Genomic DNA, 17,195 nt, shown 5'->3' with positions numbered 1-17,195 from the left:
TGCAGTTGTTCAGTGGGTCATGGTCATTTGTGAGCGGGGGGGTTGTTGTTGATAGTTGCCTTGCCCTGCAGTGTGATGGGAACCCTGACATTGTAATGGTGGTATCCTATGTACATGTTGTGTTCTGCTGATCAATGCCTGTTCATGTGTTGTGTTTACCTTTCAGGTGTGAGGGGATAGTTGTGGTTTGACATGCTGGGGTGTACACATGGTGAATGTTCACATGTGATGTGTAGAGGACACAGATGGTCACTTGATTGCACATGCATATGTTCAGTGCATGTCCTTACTGACCCACACACTTGCAATATGATCCATTACATGTACAACCACCCTTGCATATCCACGTGTACACTGTTTGCCTTCTGGTGCCCACTGTGTCCCTGCAGCACATGTTCTGTGACAAATTATGGATCCTGTACATGCCTAATTTGCTTTTTGATGTGGTCTGTCACTTAGATGTGATGCTCAGGGTGTGCATCACACAAAATGGCTGTTCACTGTGCTGTGCGCTGAGCAGTGTGTTGCAGGAGTTGGACACAGCACACAGAAGCTGCAGTGTTGATTTTGCAATGCACAATGTGCATGTAGACAGGCATTCATTGTTATGTTACGTCTACAACTCTTGTGATGCATTTGGAAATGACTTATTTTGGGTGGGAGGTTGTTGGTCTGTCATTTCATCTGATTCCATGTCAGGTATCATTGTCTGATGCCACTGTACATTTTTGACATGGCAATGTGTTCCTTATTGTTACTGTGTTGGTGTATGGGTATTGTTTGCCATGTCATGTTGTTGTTTGGGAGGGTTTGAGTGACATAACAGTGATGGCCATGGCCTGTTTTGCAGTTGTGTGTGATTCACACATTGCATGTCAGGGTCATCCGCTTCTCAAAGCAACTAGCTGGGGGTAGATCTCTCTCCGCGGCAGGGGCCTCCCTCTGGAACAGCATTCCTGCCTCACTGGAACTTGAGGAGAACCATCTCTGGATCCGGAAGCACCTCAAGACCTTCCTCTTTGCTTCTGCTTTCTCTCTGCCTCTCCCTTGCAAAATTCTTCACTGGAACTGCACTGGATCTGCAACTGGGCCACTCTCCCCGACCTCAGTCCCTGGCCCAGCCACTCTCCACTTGCACTGCCTCCCTGGCAACCCCTGCACTGCGGGACTGTCTCTCTATCCCTACAGCCCCCCTTCCCAGCACTTGTCTGCACTTACCTTTGCAGTTGCCACCAGCTGGCCTATTTATTTGTTTTTTAGTCTACTTACCCTGTACTGCACTCCCCCCTCCCCTTCCCCTTGCAGTTTTCCCTTACCCCTACCCCTGCACTTGCACAATCTAAATGACACCTGGCCTAGTAGTATCGTTGTCTGTCTTCCCTTGTTCCCCCCTCCCTGCCTCATCGCACCTTGAAATACTTGTGTATAGGCCATATCATGTCATATGTGTGCCTTTTGGTCACACAGGATAACTTGTGTTTAAGTAGCTAGGGATGCAGACAATGTGGCACTTCCATGGCAACTATCTCAGGGTGGTAGGGTTGTGACAGTTGACTGTCTCTTTGTCATCATCGATTGTCACCTGGTATGTGCCTGTGTGCACTCTGCAGGGTGCAAGCTGGGTCCGGGCTTCCTCGCCACGTACCCTGTCCCCTCCCATGGGCAGCGCCTGTGCCTGTGGTTGGGGTTGTGGGGGCACCACCATGTCCACCGGTACGCCCTGCCGTGTTGCAATATTGTGCAGGACACATGCTGCCACAATGATCCTGCACACTACTGGGGGTGCATAGAGTAGCTGCCCGCCAGAGCGTTCAAGGGAGCGAAAACGTGACTTGAGCACTCCGAATGTGCCCTCCACTATGGCCCTGGTTGCAATATGGGCGGCGTTGTATCTTACCTGGGGTGGTGTGGTGGGGTTCCGGATTGGCTTCATCATGTGGTTGCTCAGAGGGTAGGCACTGTCCCCTGGGGAGGTGTAAATGGTTGTGATTATTGGGGTTTGTGTATTTGTGTGTGTGTGTGTGACATGCATGCATGTGCAAGGGCATTTGTACTCACCTAGGAGCCAGGTGTCGCCATGCTGGCCAGCTTCCAGGGCCCGGCTCAGGGCGGACATTCTGTATATGAAACTGTCATGGGTGGAGCCAGGGTAGTTTGCATAGACAGAGGTGATGATTCCCTTTGCATCGCATACCACCTGTACATTGATGGAATGCCAGTGCTTGCGGTTTCGGTAGATGTGCTCAGTGGCCCTAGGTGGACGTAGGGCCACATGGGTGCAATCTATGGCACCGAGCACTTTGGGGAAGTGTGCCACCCTGAATAAATCCAGGACAACGGCCTGCCTTTCTGCGGGTGTTCTGGGCATGTATATGTGCCTGCGGACTGAGGGGCGCGCTGTCATGATTGCCAGGACCTGGTGTAGGCAGCGTGACTGCGTGGCCTGTGAGACCCCCCCCACTATGGCAGTAGTCCGCTGAAATGACCCAGTGGCCAAAAAATGCAGGACATTGAGCACCTTCTCCAAGGGGCTCAATGCTTGGGAGCAAAGGGTGGGGGATGTAAGGTCATCTTCCCACTCCCTGACCAGGTCTAGGATGATATGGGGTGGAAACCTATACCTGCCGTAGACCTGGTCGTCAGGCATCGCAAAAAGGCTTGTCTGTGGTGCGAAAATGCATGCCCTGGCTATTCTCCTCCTCCTGCGGTGTCCCGCGATCAGTGCTGCGACAAATGAGGCATTCATCGTAGCTGTATATACGTGTTTGCTGTTTGCGCGCACTTTTATACTGTGCGCAGGGACGCTTCCGCCTGCCTTCGTGTGGCGGACGCGTTGACGCCTGTGTGCGTCTTTTGCCGTGCGCGGGTTTCCCGTATTCGAATCCATGAATACGGGATGTTCGCGTGCGTGTGGGCATTCCGTGTAGTTCCCTGCAGTACTTCCCCAGTTACGCCTTCTTTTGCATGCGTTATTCCCCATTCCGCGTGTTACGCCCACTGTTCCGCACACTTTGGTTGTGTGCGCCGCGCTATGTGCGCTTTTGCTGTGCGCTTAGCGCGCGCCGTGTTTGCCCGCGTGCGCCATGGCAGGATTGGGCGCACGGACAGCGGGAAACACGCGCAGCATCTTCCTTGAATCGCACGTGTGCGCGTGCGCTGGGTTTATCACGCTTGCGCCAACTTGCGCCTGCTTGCGCTTGGATTTTCAGTGCACGTTTGCTCCATGAATCGACCCCTGAATATCTACGAACACTCCCATTACATGCACGCCCACCAGACATATGGGGACCATATGTCACGTACCTGCTTACAGCAGAAAAAGACTCTGATTCAGAAGAACAAACCGAATGAAATAATGGGCAAAACAGAACCTATCCCACAACGCTGCTATTTATGAACTATCCAAAAAGGGGAGCCAATGACCATAGAATACGAGGACTCAAAGGCGACACAAGGGAGGGAGGAAGGAGAGGGCGGGCCGAATGGCGCAAGGGGTATTGATGCACCCAATTGGTGCATGATTGTTTGTTGTTATGCATAAATCTAAAAATAAAGTAAAAAAAAAAAAAAAAAAGAAAACAACATCATAAATGATTACATATTCAAAAACCATACCGTGTTGTGTCACATGTCAGGTCAGGACGGAGGGATAAATTCACGCCATAGTCAATTGATAGAGAAAATGATTGGAGGAAAAATATAATGCAAAGCCACGTATTAGAGATTTAGTAAATATTGCTGAATTATTGTGCTCATGTATTAAAACCCTGTTAAAAGGTCAATATTTGTGTTAAATAAAGTAGTCTTCATGCATATCCTGGTCAATGAGGACCCCTGGTGCATATAACCCTCTACTGATCATTACACACACATCTACATCAAAAGACACCTTGTGAAACCATCGTAGCCAGTCCAAAATGTTAGTATTCCAAAGAAATATAGATATAAATCCCTACTTCCATATCAGTGTTGTCATCAGTAGCATGCAATGCCAATAGAATGGGCTTACACCATACGTAGTTCTCTATACCCTCTCAATTTGAGATTGGGTTGTGCAAAGTTGTCACACGATTTCTCACCACTCTGAGTCACTAAATACTACTGTGTCCACTCCTAAATGGAAAAACCCCATAATAGTCTACAATCTCTTAAAAAAACTAAAAAGCCCAAATTAAGTCATGATCGGGCATATAACCCACCTGTAAGGAGTATTCTGATATTACAGTCTTTGTTTGAGAATAAGATTTGTTGAATGACCCAAAGTCTTGATAAATTGAGATTCAAGCTCCAAATGTCAAGCGTAACCCATACAATAATAAGATACCCTTACTCTGAGATATGTAGAAAAGCACTCTTGATATAAAAAAAGCACTTATCTGAGAGACTAATCGTTTCCAAGAATGGCCTAACTAATCAAAAAAGCACAATAGAAAATGATTCCCCCATCGCATAAATCATATTTTAATATTTAGCACCTTTGTTTACAAATAACGTTTTCAAACTGTAACACACTGCTATCTCACTGAAACTGAAAACACAGTCCCCCTCCCTTCTAAACAGGATAGAAATCAATCAACCCCCCAAAGCTCATAGTGCATATGTTACATGGCCATATATTAGGGCTCAATCCCTTCCTTCTCAGGAGGGATTGAGCCCTAATATATGGTGACTCAGAGTGGTGAGAAATCGTGTGACAACTTTGCACAACCCAATCTCAAATTGAGAGGGAATAGAGAACTACGTATGGTGTAAGCCCATTCTATTGGCATTGCATGCTACTGATGACAACACTGATATGGAAGTAGGGATTTATATCTATATTTCTTTGGAATACTAACATTTTGGACTGGCTACGATGGTTTCACAAGGTGTCTTTTGATGTAGATGTGTGTGTAATGATCAGTAGAGGGTTATATGCACCAGGGGTCCTCATTGACCAGGATATGCATGAAGACAACTTTATTTAACACAAATATTGACCTTTTAACAGGGTTTTAATACATGAGCACAATAATTCAGCAATATTGACTAAATCTCTAATACGTGGCTTTGCATTATATTTTTCATCCAATCATTTTCTCTATCAATTGACTATGGCGTGAATTTATCCCTCCGTCCTGACCTGACATGTGACACAACACGGTATGGTTTTTGAATATGTAATCATTTATGATGTTGTTTTCTTAATCTTAATGGACGTATATGCATTTATCTGTGCATTACCTGTATTTTGTGGCACTTTTATTTTGTACAGCCTTGAAAACGACCTGTGGTCGAAACACTTGTCGGCTGTTCATAAATTGAGAAATTAAAATTATTTTTTGTGAATCATCACTGAAATGGATCTTTTGGAGTGATACCGAATTTCTTTTTACCAATATTGAGTGACATTGGACTTGTATCAGGAAATTCTACTGATTTTTTGTGGTTTGAGCAGGAGATATCTTCCCGAACCATAATCTCTCTGTTGATTAGTTTCAAACTTTGTGGGAAGTTTGAGGGAATGGTATCACTCGCTGCCAACCTTTTCATTTAACCATTTAAGAGTGAAACTAGCGTACACACAATAGAGCGATCCCACAATCCCAATTAGTTACACGGACAATCGCACTTCTGCTGTGTTCTGAGTGTAATGCTGAGTTAGAAACATTTCGAGACCTTTCTCAAAGGGAGCTAAGATTCTTGGATAGGCCCAGGATTGCGCGTCGATACAGGGAAGTGGATAGACCTGGACGTTTCCTGGCCCAGTTAATCCAAAGGGAGGCGGCAAGAGGCCTGATTACTTATATACACACTGATGATAAAACCAGGGTATGATTGGAAAGGGGTATAAACAAGGCATTTTGTTCCTTCTATGAAACTCTGTACTGCCCCAAAGGTGAGGCATCTGACACCGAAATTAGGGTCTACCTTAGCACGATTCCCACTTTTTTGTTATCTGCAGAGGCTTCGGTGGCCCTTGAAGTTCCCCTGACTGCTGAGGAAGTAGAACAAGCAATCAAGAAACTCCCCTCGGCAAAACACCTGGCCTCAATGGGCTGTTTGCAGAGTTCTACAAGGAGTTCCAGGATATCCTGGTCCCGCATTAACTTCGGATGTGAGCAGAGGCCTTGGATGGAGGAATCCTCCCAGAAATAGTGTGTGAAGCCATGATCACGGTTATGTTGAAGCCAGGCAAAGACGCTGGCACGTGTATGTCACGTGTAGCCTGTCGCTAATCAACGTTGATGCCAAGATATTCACTAAACTGATAGCAAATCGCCTGCAACCTCTTAGGCCTTACCTGATTCCTAACGACCAGTCAGGGTTTACTCCCAGCACGGCCACGGCATTAAATGTCTGTCGATTCTCCAATGTGATGGTGCCGATGCCCCCAGACTCTGATGCAGTAGCCATTTCCTTAGATATGCAGAAGGCATTTGATACGGTGCATTGGCCTTATCTATTTGCAGTTCTGGGAAATGCTGGGTTTGGGGCCTGTTTCATATCATGGGTCCGTCTGTTGTATAGGGACCCAATAGCGAGAGTTCTCACTAATGGGACGGTATCTCTGCCCATAGAATTGTGCGCGGCACCCGCAAATGCTGTCCGTTATCACCTCTTTTGTAGGCACTTGTTATAGAACCCCTTGCTGACTTAGTCCGGACTCGGCATGCTAAGAGTGGGCAACGATTCGCCTCTACATGAAAGACCCAGCGAAAGAAGCAGGTGTGATCCTCCACACGGTGGAGGATTTTGGTAGATACTCGGGCTATGCCTTAGCAGGGATAAATATGAGATTTTTCCATTGGCTAGGTTTGGACAGAGGCAGTGAGAAGGACATGGGCTACGTGTGGAGACAGATTCCTGTAGATACCTAGGCATTAAGGTTCATACATCAGCAAAGAAGACAATAGCCTTAAATTATATGGCGTACATGCAACATCTGGGGCCTAAAATGGAACGCTGGAGCAAGGTGCCGATGTCCTTGTTGGAGTGCCGCATGATAGTTAAAATGCTGATGCTTGCAAAGCTTTTATACTTGTTTAATAATATTCTGATTTGACTGACCAGGCTTTTTTTCGAGAGCTGTATTCAATGTGCACATCTTTTGTGTGGGGGAACAGAGGGGTCAGCATGTGTTTGAAGGCCATGACCAGGCCCTGGGAGGAAGGAGGCCTCCGTTTTCACAATTTTTAACTTTATTATTTGGCAGCGCAAGCACACTTTGCCTCCTACTGGGAAGATCACCATAAACCCCACCGCCACGTAGCACTCCAAAGGGCCGTGGCAGTTGCAGTCAAGCTGCGCCCTTTATTGTCCGGTTCTGTATGTGTATCTCAGGGACCTCTAGATTCACTGGCTGCTGCATGTCTGGCATGGGGGAAACTGCGGTGTATGTTAGGCTGGGAATATCCTTATGATAGAGGGGCTCCTTTATGGAGTCATACATGGATGACTCCAACATTCGAATGTTCCATATGTACCAGCTGGATGGCCGCTGGCATTGTCACTATGTGATGCATGGTAATTGTATAGATTTGGAAGAATTCATAAACTACGTAGATGATTCCCACATACAGAGGCTACCCTACTTGTGGATCAGAACTGTGTTTAGGTTGAGGTGGCCAGAGTATCCATGTGAACCTGAGATAAACCTGCGGGAATGGTACAGTTACAGCACTACGGTCAGGGATTCCACATAGCGGGTGCCAGTGTTGTATGACCGACTGCTGAGTACACTGTCACATAGGGGCCCAGGCGTGATAAAGAAATGGGAGCAGGATTTATGTACTGAATTTACAGACGAACAGTAGGCTGCGATATGTGTGTTAACTAGGAAAATGCCATATAACTCTAAATTCCTCCTGATTCAATTCATGGTCCTGAATAGCCCACATTACTCCCCTGCTAGGATTGAGCAGTTTGGGGGCAACAGCTCTGGCAGGTACCCAGGTGTACATACGAGGAGGTCAATCAATTTCGTATGTTCTATGCCTGCCCCCATCTCTGAACCTACTGGTACAGGGTTTGCAATACACAGTTGGTAGTGACAGGCCATCCCAAGCCACTTTCTCAAGTTTCTATATGGTTGGGAATCACGAGCCGGCAGAGGAGAGGCGCAGGTTTCTTAATCTTGAACTCTTATTGGCTAAGAGGTTGATTTTGTTCAGCTGGAAGCAGCCTGGTGCCCCCTCGGTGCAAGTCTGGCTCAGTGACCTTGCATGGGCAAACGATATGGAAGAGCTGTATGGAACGTTGGATAATCCCTTTAGCGGACCCAAGTAGATCATCACGACATTCAGGAGAGCAGTTTGCGTGCCTCTAGCTGCTCTGAAGCCAGACTGATGGTAATGAAGACATCCAACAGATTTGGTGTGGAGATTAAGATGGGAGATCGCCAGATTTTCAGGATAGTACAATTACGGCGATTAAAAAATATCACCCAGTACTAAAACTGTGCTAATCCTGAGCCCCCATCAATGCGACTAGGGGGAGTGGGGATTGCGGGGGTGTCCCCCACTCACCTTAGTCGGTGTAATGGTGGTCAAGGGTTGTGTGGGTGTCCCCTGCTTCTATCAGATGGAAGTGGGGGACAATTAAAAAAAGAAAATTTCAAAACAAAACAGACTCTGTATCGCTGGTTTTGACCCACGTTAGTGGGTGGGAACTGACGCTGCAGAGATACGGGATAGACACACTAAGTGGGAAGGGGGGCCAGTAGGGTAATGCCAGCCACAGTGATCTACGTGATCACTGCGCCACGCCATGATGGGAGTCGGCAAAATGAAAGCCGACATTATGAGCGGCGCAGTGATCACATAGATCCAGATTTTCCAGGAGTTTACCTAGGAAAGGAGTGAAAGAGATCGGCAATAGTTTAACGGGCAGGTAGGATCGGCAGAAGGCTTTTTAACTGTGTAGCCACTGCATATATACTATAGCTCAGCACAGAAGAGGGCTTATGCCTTCTTCTCCGCAGTTATAAAAGGAAAGGAATCCAAAGAAGTGCAGGGTGATGAGGAGTCGCAGATAAAGTGAAAATAAAGAGTATATTGCTGTGGTATATGTCTGCTGATAAGCAACATGGTTACAGTTGCTGGGAGCCCCACAGAGGCTCGAGGCCAGGGCTTTAAGTGGGCTTTGAGTGGGCCAGGGCTAGCTCATGTGCGAGAGCTTCAGGCTTAAGAAAAAAATTATTTTTCTCGTTGATGGTGCTAGCACCTGCGAGGCATGCCTTTATTCAAGAGATGCCCATGGGCCGGTTCCACCATTATAGAAGAAAAGGTGCGGCCGTTGGAAGCCAAGGATGTTTTTCTAAAGCCTGAAGCTCCTGTTCCTTTGTGGGAGCTTCAAGCTTTAGGAAAAATAGCCTCAGCTTCAGAGTGGCATCATCTTTTCAGCCTTAATGGTGCTGCTGCCCCTTGTTAGGCATCCCCTTAGCTAAGAGATGCAGCGATCAAAAGGAATGCTTGATGAGGGGCAGCCGCACCATTAAAGCTGAAAGCATGTGGCTGCTGGCCCTCGCAAGGCATCCTTTTAGGTAATAGATGCAGAGATCAGCACTCTCTCCCCCATGGGGTAGAGGGTGTTGATCTCTACAAAGGGCTGCCTCAGATGGAAGTGTAATACAAACATGCGTACGCCATATCACTAGTACTTTTAATTTTTACAGAGCGTACCTTTATTTCAAAGGCTCAAGAAGCATGTCCTGGATGATCCCGAGCCAAATATTGAATCGGCTCAGGCCGGACATTGAAGCAATGCCAGTTTCCCCAGTCTCAGCTATGCAGACACACACACACATCATCCGGGGCTATGCAGGTCATTTAGGTGCGCAGGTTGCAAACAAATTTGTTTTATCAGTGGCAGAGCCTTTCATATGCATGTTTGAAGATGTCCAACTCAAAGACGCCACAATGCACCGGTTACCTTGCAAATCTGTGATCAACACAAAGCACCCATTTAAAGATTTATTTATATCCATGATAACTAGTATCTTGACCTGAAAAAAATGAGGTCATCATGAATAACAACAAGCTGAACGTTTGGTCAAAGAATCTGCATATCTATCTTTGTTTATTACACAACTTCTTTTATTACAAGTCTTAAATCACTGAAAGTACAGTGGGGTTAATTAGATTTTTCCTGTTGGCATTATCTTGCATTCTGGGACTTATAGTTTACCATTTAGGATTTGAAAATTAAAGCCACATTTGTATTCATTTTGCTTAACATGTTGCTATAAGAATTTGCATGCTGTCGTGTGGATTTATTATTCAATTTGTTTTTTTGTAAGTAAAAACTCTATATGACATTATTACTGTAGATCTTGAAATGCAACTATTTGAGGCAAAACTCTATATGACATTATTACTGTAGGTCTTTAAATGCAACTATTTGAGGCAAAGTTTGTGATTCTAGATCCCTGGTGATGGTGGTATTACTAGTCTTAAATGAAGCAGTTTACCAAACCCTGGCTACGATCTGAGCACACTGGATTTTACTCAGATATCTTAATAATAAAGTCTGGAGCCCTGTTCTCTGTTACCTGTTGTGAGATCCTGGAAATACAGAGTAAGAGTGTCAGGCTCCTCTAAGGAGAGGATGCCAAGTGGCTCACCAATCAGGATATCCTAAAACCCATAATCCATAGCAAAAATCTGCATAATTACGATATGTTACTCAAAGATAGAAACTTTGTTTTTTAAATAGTAAATGAATGAACTCCCTTTTCATACAAGACGATTGAAGTAGTTTTTCAAATTAAATCATAAAGTACCAAAGTCGTCCTATGTGATAGAGGTTACAGTCGCTCAAGATAACCTTTGCAGTGAGCCAAGCAGTGTATTAATGAATTCTCTGCTATCAATTGCCCGTAGTTTACAGCACTTCGTGTGGCTGTGATTGCAGGTTATTAGCATAATTTTTGAAGGTCCTGACACATGATTACATGTCTGAGGCCGACTAACTCGGTAAAAAGTAAGATCTAGTATAGTAATACAAGTGTTATACCCGCTCACGGGAAATTGGAAGGCTTACCACGTGACCCTCCACGAGCCCTAGGAGGGGCTTCCGGTCACACCAGTGCGTACATACATACCACGTGACCCTCCACAAGCCCTATGAGGGGCTTCCGGTCACACCAGTGCGTACAGACCTACCACGTGACCCTCCACGAGCCCTAGGAGCGGCTTCCGGTCACACCAGTGCGTAGAGACCTACACGTGACCTTCTACCAGCCCTCGGAGGGGCTTCAGTGGATACCGTTCGAAAGAGTTTGTCTGGTTTTCGCGGCGATAAAGAATGGCTGGTTTCACTTGAGCGGCCCTTTTTTTTTATAAATCGTCGGGGTGGGCTTTGCGGCCGGTACCGTTCCACTATGCCTGGTCTCCGCTATGTTCGTTCCGCTGATTGGCTGCATTAGCCTGAGTCCCTTTACCCGTGAGCCTGAGCGCCGTCTATCCTTTCTGCTGGATTCTACTTACAGGGACCTCTAGTAGCAACCTCTGGTACTGCAGCCTAGAATTTCCAATGCTGGAGTCCACTTACAGCGACCTCTAGTAGCAGCCTCTGGTACTGCAGCCTAGAATTGCCAATGCTGGAGTCCTTACAGGGACATCTAGTAGCAGCCTCTGGTACTGCAGCCTAGAATTGCCAATGCTGGAGTCCTTACAGGGTCCTCTAGTAGCAGACTCTGGTACTGCACTAGGGTGGCCAACTCTTTGATAGTCTGTCGTGGGACACTTGCCCACAAGTCGCTGAAGACGTCGTCATTCACGTTTAGCAAGCCCCTTTTTTAAATTTATTTTTTTTAATGGCTCTTAATTCCAGCTTAATGGAAATGGTTTGTCCTTGGGACGTGATGGACACGTTTTTTAACTGCAAACACGACCATCACAACCCCAGGAACAAAGCATTTGCATTTGAATTAAGCCAGGTGTCAGAGCGTTACAGCTAAACCTGTAGGCTCAAAAGGAGCCAGGGCTGCAGAGCCGCCCGGAGAAAGAAAGCAGCAGCCGGCAGCACCGTGCTGCGTTAATGGCCACTTCAGTTTGCAGAGTGGCTGTGCTGGAGGCAGGTTATCCCGACGCAAGTTGGGACAAGCTGCGTCCCGCGCAGCCACTCTGCAAACTGCGGGACGGAGTCCCTAATTGTGGGACAATCCCGCGAAATCCGGGACAGTTGGCCTCCCTACACTGCACCCTTGAATTTCCAATGATGGAATCCACTATGATGGACCTCTAGCAGCAGACTCTGGCACTGCAGCGTAGAATTGCCAAAGCTGGAGTCCGCTTCCATGGACCTCTAGGAGCAGACTCTGGCACTGCACCCTTGAAATTCCATTGCTGGCGTCTGATTGAGGGACCTCTAGCAGCAGACTCTGGTACTGCACCCTTAAATGTCCAATGCTGGATTCCGCTTCAAGGGACCTCTAGTAGCAGACTCTGGTACTGCACCCTTGAATTACCATTGCTGGAGCCTGAGGGACCTCTAGGAGCAGACTCTGGTACTGCAGCCTAGAATTGCCAATGCCGCAGTCAGTTTACAGGGACCTCTAGCAGCAGACTGTGCCACTGCAACCTTGAATTTCCAATGTCGCTTACAGGGACCTCTAGCTGCTGAATCTGTGCCTCCACCATTGAATTTCTTACAGGGACCTCCAGCAGCAGACTCTGGGACTGAACCATTGCATTTCCAATGCTGGAGTCTGCTTCCAGCGACCTCTAGCAGCAGTTTCTGGGACTGCAGCATTGAATGTCCAATGCTGGAGTCTGCTTTGAGGGACTGATTCTGCTTACAGCAGCTGTATTCAAAATGTGTGGCGCGCCCCTCTGGTGGTCCACAGCCTCATGCCCAGAGGGACGTGCATCCACAGCTGTGCCGGTGAGTGCTCCTGTGTCATGTGTGGTTGCTGCTCTCTGCCCACTGCAATGCGTTCAGAATATGCAAACAAAGCAATGCATATTCCAAACACAGCGTGTGAGATGCTCTGGAGCCAACCAACCTGCGCCCTTCATTATTTGTGTTGACAGCCTTTCAAGTGGGGCAATTTATAAGTGATGGCTTACAAGCTATTGTTTTTATACAGTATATGCTTAACATTTCAGTGTTAAGAACTAAACATGGGTCATTTGTATTCACCAGGCAGCACAAGTATCAGTGAGCTGATGAAACCTATGCGAATTAGCGTGCCACACAGAAAAGTTTAAAACTTTTTTCTTTATTTTCTTGTCTCTTTATTTGACATATCAAAACTTTTTTTTTATATTACTTTTTAGTTACATATGGCGCATCCCTGGAAAGGTTAACTGTCATTTACTTGCTTAAGTTTTCTAGTGGCTGCTTTGGCTCATGGACTAAATGCATCCTCTCAGAATCAAGCCACTGCCTAGCGAGCACACCAGAAGGCAACTCAATGCCACTTTGCACATTGATTAGGAAAGTGGAGTGCCTTGTGTGTCACATACAGACAGTAGTCCATGGCCAATCAATGCAGTGAAGTGTGCAGCAATGATTTGTGCGCTGCACAAGTCACCACCCTGTTGGTTAATGGTGTCTATGTGGTGCTCCCTTATGTAACAGCACATATACCTGTTATGTCTGATGTGCCCAATATCCATACAATAGCACACTGGACTATATTGTGTATGTGACTCTGACGAGCATGCCATACTGTGCCCACACTTAAACACATAAAGCAATCAAAGAAGTTGCCTCAAATTGTAAATCCACGCGGCCAAACACCCTGTCTACACTGCCACACTATGATTTTCACTAGCAAGCACTAACAAGAGATGCTAATGCCAGCTAGTAAGATAAAGCATGGGCCTGCTCTTTTTTGCCGAATTAACCACTGAGGCCTGCGCAATGGTGAGGAGGTAGTGGCTGAGGAACTGTGAGCCCTTTACCATGCACCAGAAGCCGGGTTTGTTTAAAACGCTTTATCAGCTTATTACTGGTCAGGCTAACGTTTGAAAGAGGTACAATCCTTTCTGTTTAGCCTTTCTGTGCATTGTTTATTGGGTCTCTCTTGTGCTGGTATCCTGCCCCGTCTGTATATATAATTCCCTAAAGATGTTTCTGTATTGGGGTTGGGCATGCCCACACTGAGACCCAGCCCTTCCTCCTCAACAATTCTTCAGAAACAAGAAACAAAAGAGCCCTTGTACCTTATTTGAGTGGCTGATGTGGCAGCCATTTTATACTCGCATCCAAAAACGTAAGCTGTCCAAATGAGCATGGATGGTTCATGGTTACAAACATTTTAATGTTAGGATGAGTATTGTGCACCATGATGTGAGCGCCAAGCCATGGATCAGTTATGCATTTAGAGATTCACACATACAATCCTTTTATCACAGACTTGTTTATCAAATGGAGAGATCTCTGATCACTGTTATAGTCCTGAAATCCACTGTTAATGCAAAGTATACAGGAATTCTCATTGGTGCTATTTGTTCCCTTTCCCACTCTCAGAGAGGTATTTTGAAAGAGTACAATAAGAGTGTACCAGACTGTCCATCTTGGAATGATAACCTTCTATCAGAAAATAGTTCATATGGTTAGTCTAGTATTGCCCCTTACGAAATACAAGTGAGGTGGTACTTACAGAACACCTGCAACTCAGGGCCACCTCAGTGGGCCCTCAGACCCCGATAGGCTGTTCACACCGCAGTGTGCCAGTAAGGACAGTTTGAAACTGCATTCAGGCAAGGCATATCTTAAGAAATGGCGACAGAAAAACCATTTACTTTGGCAGCAACAGTTGTGTTTTCACATACACATTTTTCTGTAAAGTACTTGAATTACAATGTAATGAAACCAGCTTCATTTATATAGCAATTATTTATTCATATTGAGGAGGGGTTTTGTCACACACAGAGTTGTAGTTTGGGAGTGACGTGTGCCAGTCAGTGGGGGGTGCATTCTGATGTCTCTGATGATTCGCCCTGGGCACCAAGTTGGCTAGAAACTGCCCTTATTACAGCACACACCTTCTTTTGCAGGGATGACCAGTCCCTCCAATCTGAATGCAGATCAGGAAAATCACTATGATGGCTCATTAGTGACATACTGCCCTACTTTCAGATGGGAGAGGGTTGTGGGGGGGGGGCAACTGCCCCGATGTTGCCAGTCAGAATTAATTTATCTCAGAAATGTGCGCTTTGAATTACAAGCTGTGTGCCGCAGACTAGTTCCACTCTAAGCGGGGGAGACATGGGACTCTGTGCAAGTGAATAGAACAAAGACCCCATGGCCCTAATTTTTCCTGCAGCAGTGGCCAGGGAAGGCGCCTGGGCATTTCATCCTTTTCAAATGAGAGGCACCAGGGCATTTCAAACATTTCATATGAGGGGCCTTCACTGTGCTGATAATCCCAAAATTCTCTTTAATTTTATACAAAGCTGCATTTTATTTTTAAAAGGTTATTTTACTCACTGAATGCTGATCAAGTCACCTAACAACATTAAGGTCCAGCTTTGATTAAGACTTTCCTGAAGAAAATGCTAGCATTAATGACTGGGTGATGCAGCCTTTTCTGGCAGAGGAGGTGGTGCATCCTCCATTTGATGTCCAGGAGGAGCTGATTGAGGTTCAGTCGGACACCACTCTGCAATGTTAATTTATAAACATTTCAGTGGGTAACATTTGGCTGAAGGTAATCCTGGAGTATGCTACATTGGCAAGGTCTGCTATACAGTCTCTCTTAGCCTTTGGGTCTTCCTACTTTTCAGCATTGGCTGTACTGAAAACGAAATACTGCACAAGGCTGGAAGTGGAGGACAACCTCAGAGTGTCAGTCTAAAAAATAAAGCCACACATTGACACACTTTCTGCAGAGAGACAGGCCCACCCTTTCCATTAGTACTTGCTCTGTAACATCAAATTGCCTTCTGCTGAATATACTAATAGGAATGTATTTTGAGAAAATAAAAGCCCTACTGGAGAATTTTGTGTTTACTTGCACTGTTTCTATGTTTGGATTGGAAGTGATTGTCCTACTGTTTTGGAATGTCTCCCCAACAACATATCCCTTCATAATTATGGCACCACGCATTCTGCAACCATCTCTATAAAAAGAAATAACACCAACACAAAGAGGTGGGGCAGGGGGGGCCCCGAACAATTTGTTTTTTGCTCAGGGGGCCCTTGGCATAAAAAGTTTGAAGACAACTGGCTTACAGGGACCTCTAGCAGCAGACTACGTGGCTCACCATTGAATTTCAAATGCTTGTGTCCGCTTCGAGGGACCTCTAGTAGCAGCCTCTGGTACTGCAGCCTTGAATTGCCCATGCCGGAGTCCTCTTACATGGACCTCTAGCAGCAGACTCTGGAACTGCACCCTTGAATTTCCAATGCTGGAGTCCGCTTCAAGGGATCTCTAGTAGCAGACTCTCTGACTGCACCATTTAATTTCCAATGCTGTAGTCCGCTTTGAAGGACCTCTAGCAGCAGTCTCTGTGACTGCACCTTTGAATTTCTAATGCTGGAGTCCGCTTCGAGGGACCTCTAGCAGCAGACTTTGTGACTACACCCTTGTATTTCCAATGTCGGACTCCAGTACAGAGTAGTAGCATTATTTTAAAATAAGGGGATAAGCCAGGGATGAATATGTGATTCTAAACAAAACAGACTATATTAAAATGGCTAAGCAGCATCTTAATACACCAGGCTGCTACCTCAAATGATCCCGTAACCCATTTCGCCAGATCACCATGAACGCAAACACACTTATTGCTAAACAGTACAGCGGGGGAATGCTAACGGGTAAAGAAAAAATCCTTCTCACCAATAACTGCCCTATTATGCCAACAATTACAATTTTTACTGAATGTCCATACATAATACAAGGTAGGCAGAAAATAACTCGAAAACATAATGTCAAAAGACATAGGGGCCGATTCATATAAACCAGCGCACAAGTGGTGCACGCGGCTGGAGCACAATGTGCGCGTGCGGCAGTCTCCGCCAGCCGCATGCGCCAAAACACATTTAGGCGCACAGCGTATTCATGGATTTCGACATCCATAACCAGCCATGGCACAGAGTGGCGCAGCGACCCTGCAGCAGCGCCAGTTACGCCCCCAAGAACGCCCTCGTTCAAGGAAAAGCCATCAAAATCCCCAATCCAGCGCAAAGTGCTGCGCTAACCCTGGACCAGTTTACTGGACTACCAAACAGCAAACGCCAAGCGGGGAACGTGTATTACT

The sequence above is a fragment of the Ambystoma mexicanum genome, chromosome 6p (assembly GCF_040938575.1).
Source record: "Ambystoma mexicanum isolate Mex_15411 chromosome 6p, UKY_AmexF1_1, whole genome shotgun sequence".
NCBI classification, from domain to species: domain Eukaryota; kingdom Metazoa; phylum Chordata; class Amphibia; order Caudata; family Ambystomatidae; genus Ambystoma; species Ambystoma mexicanum.
This window is presented reverse-complemented; position numbering follows the sequence as displayed.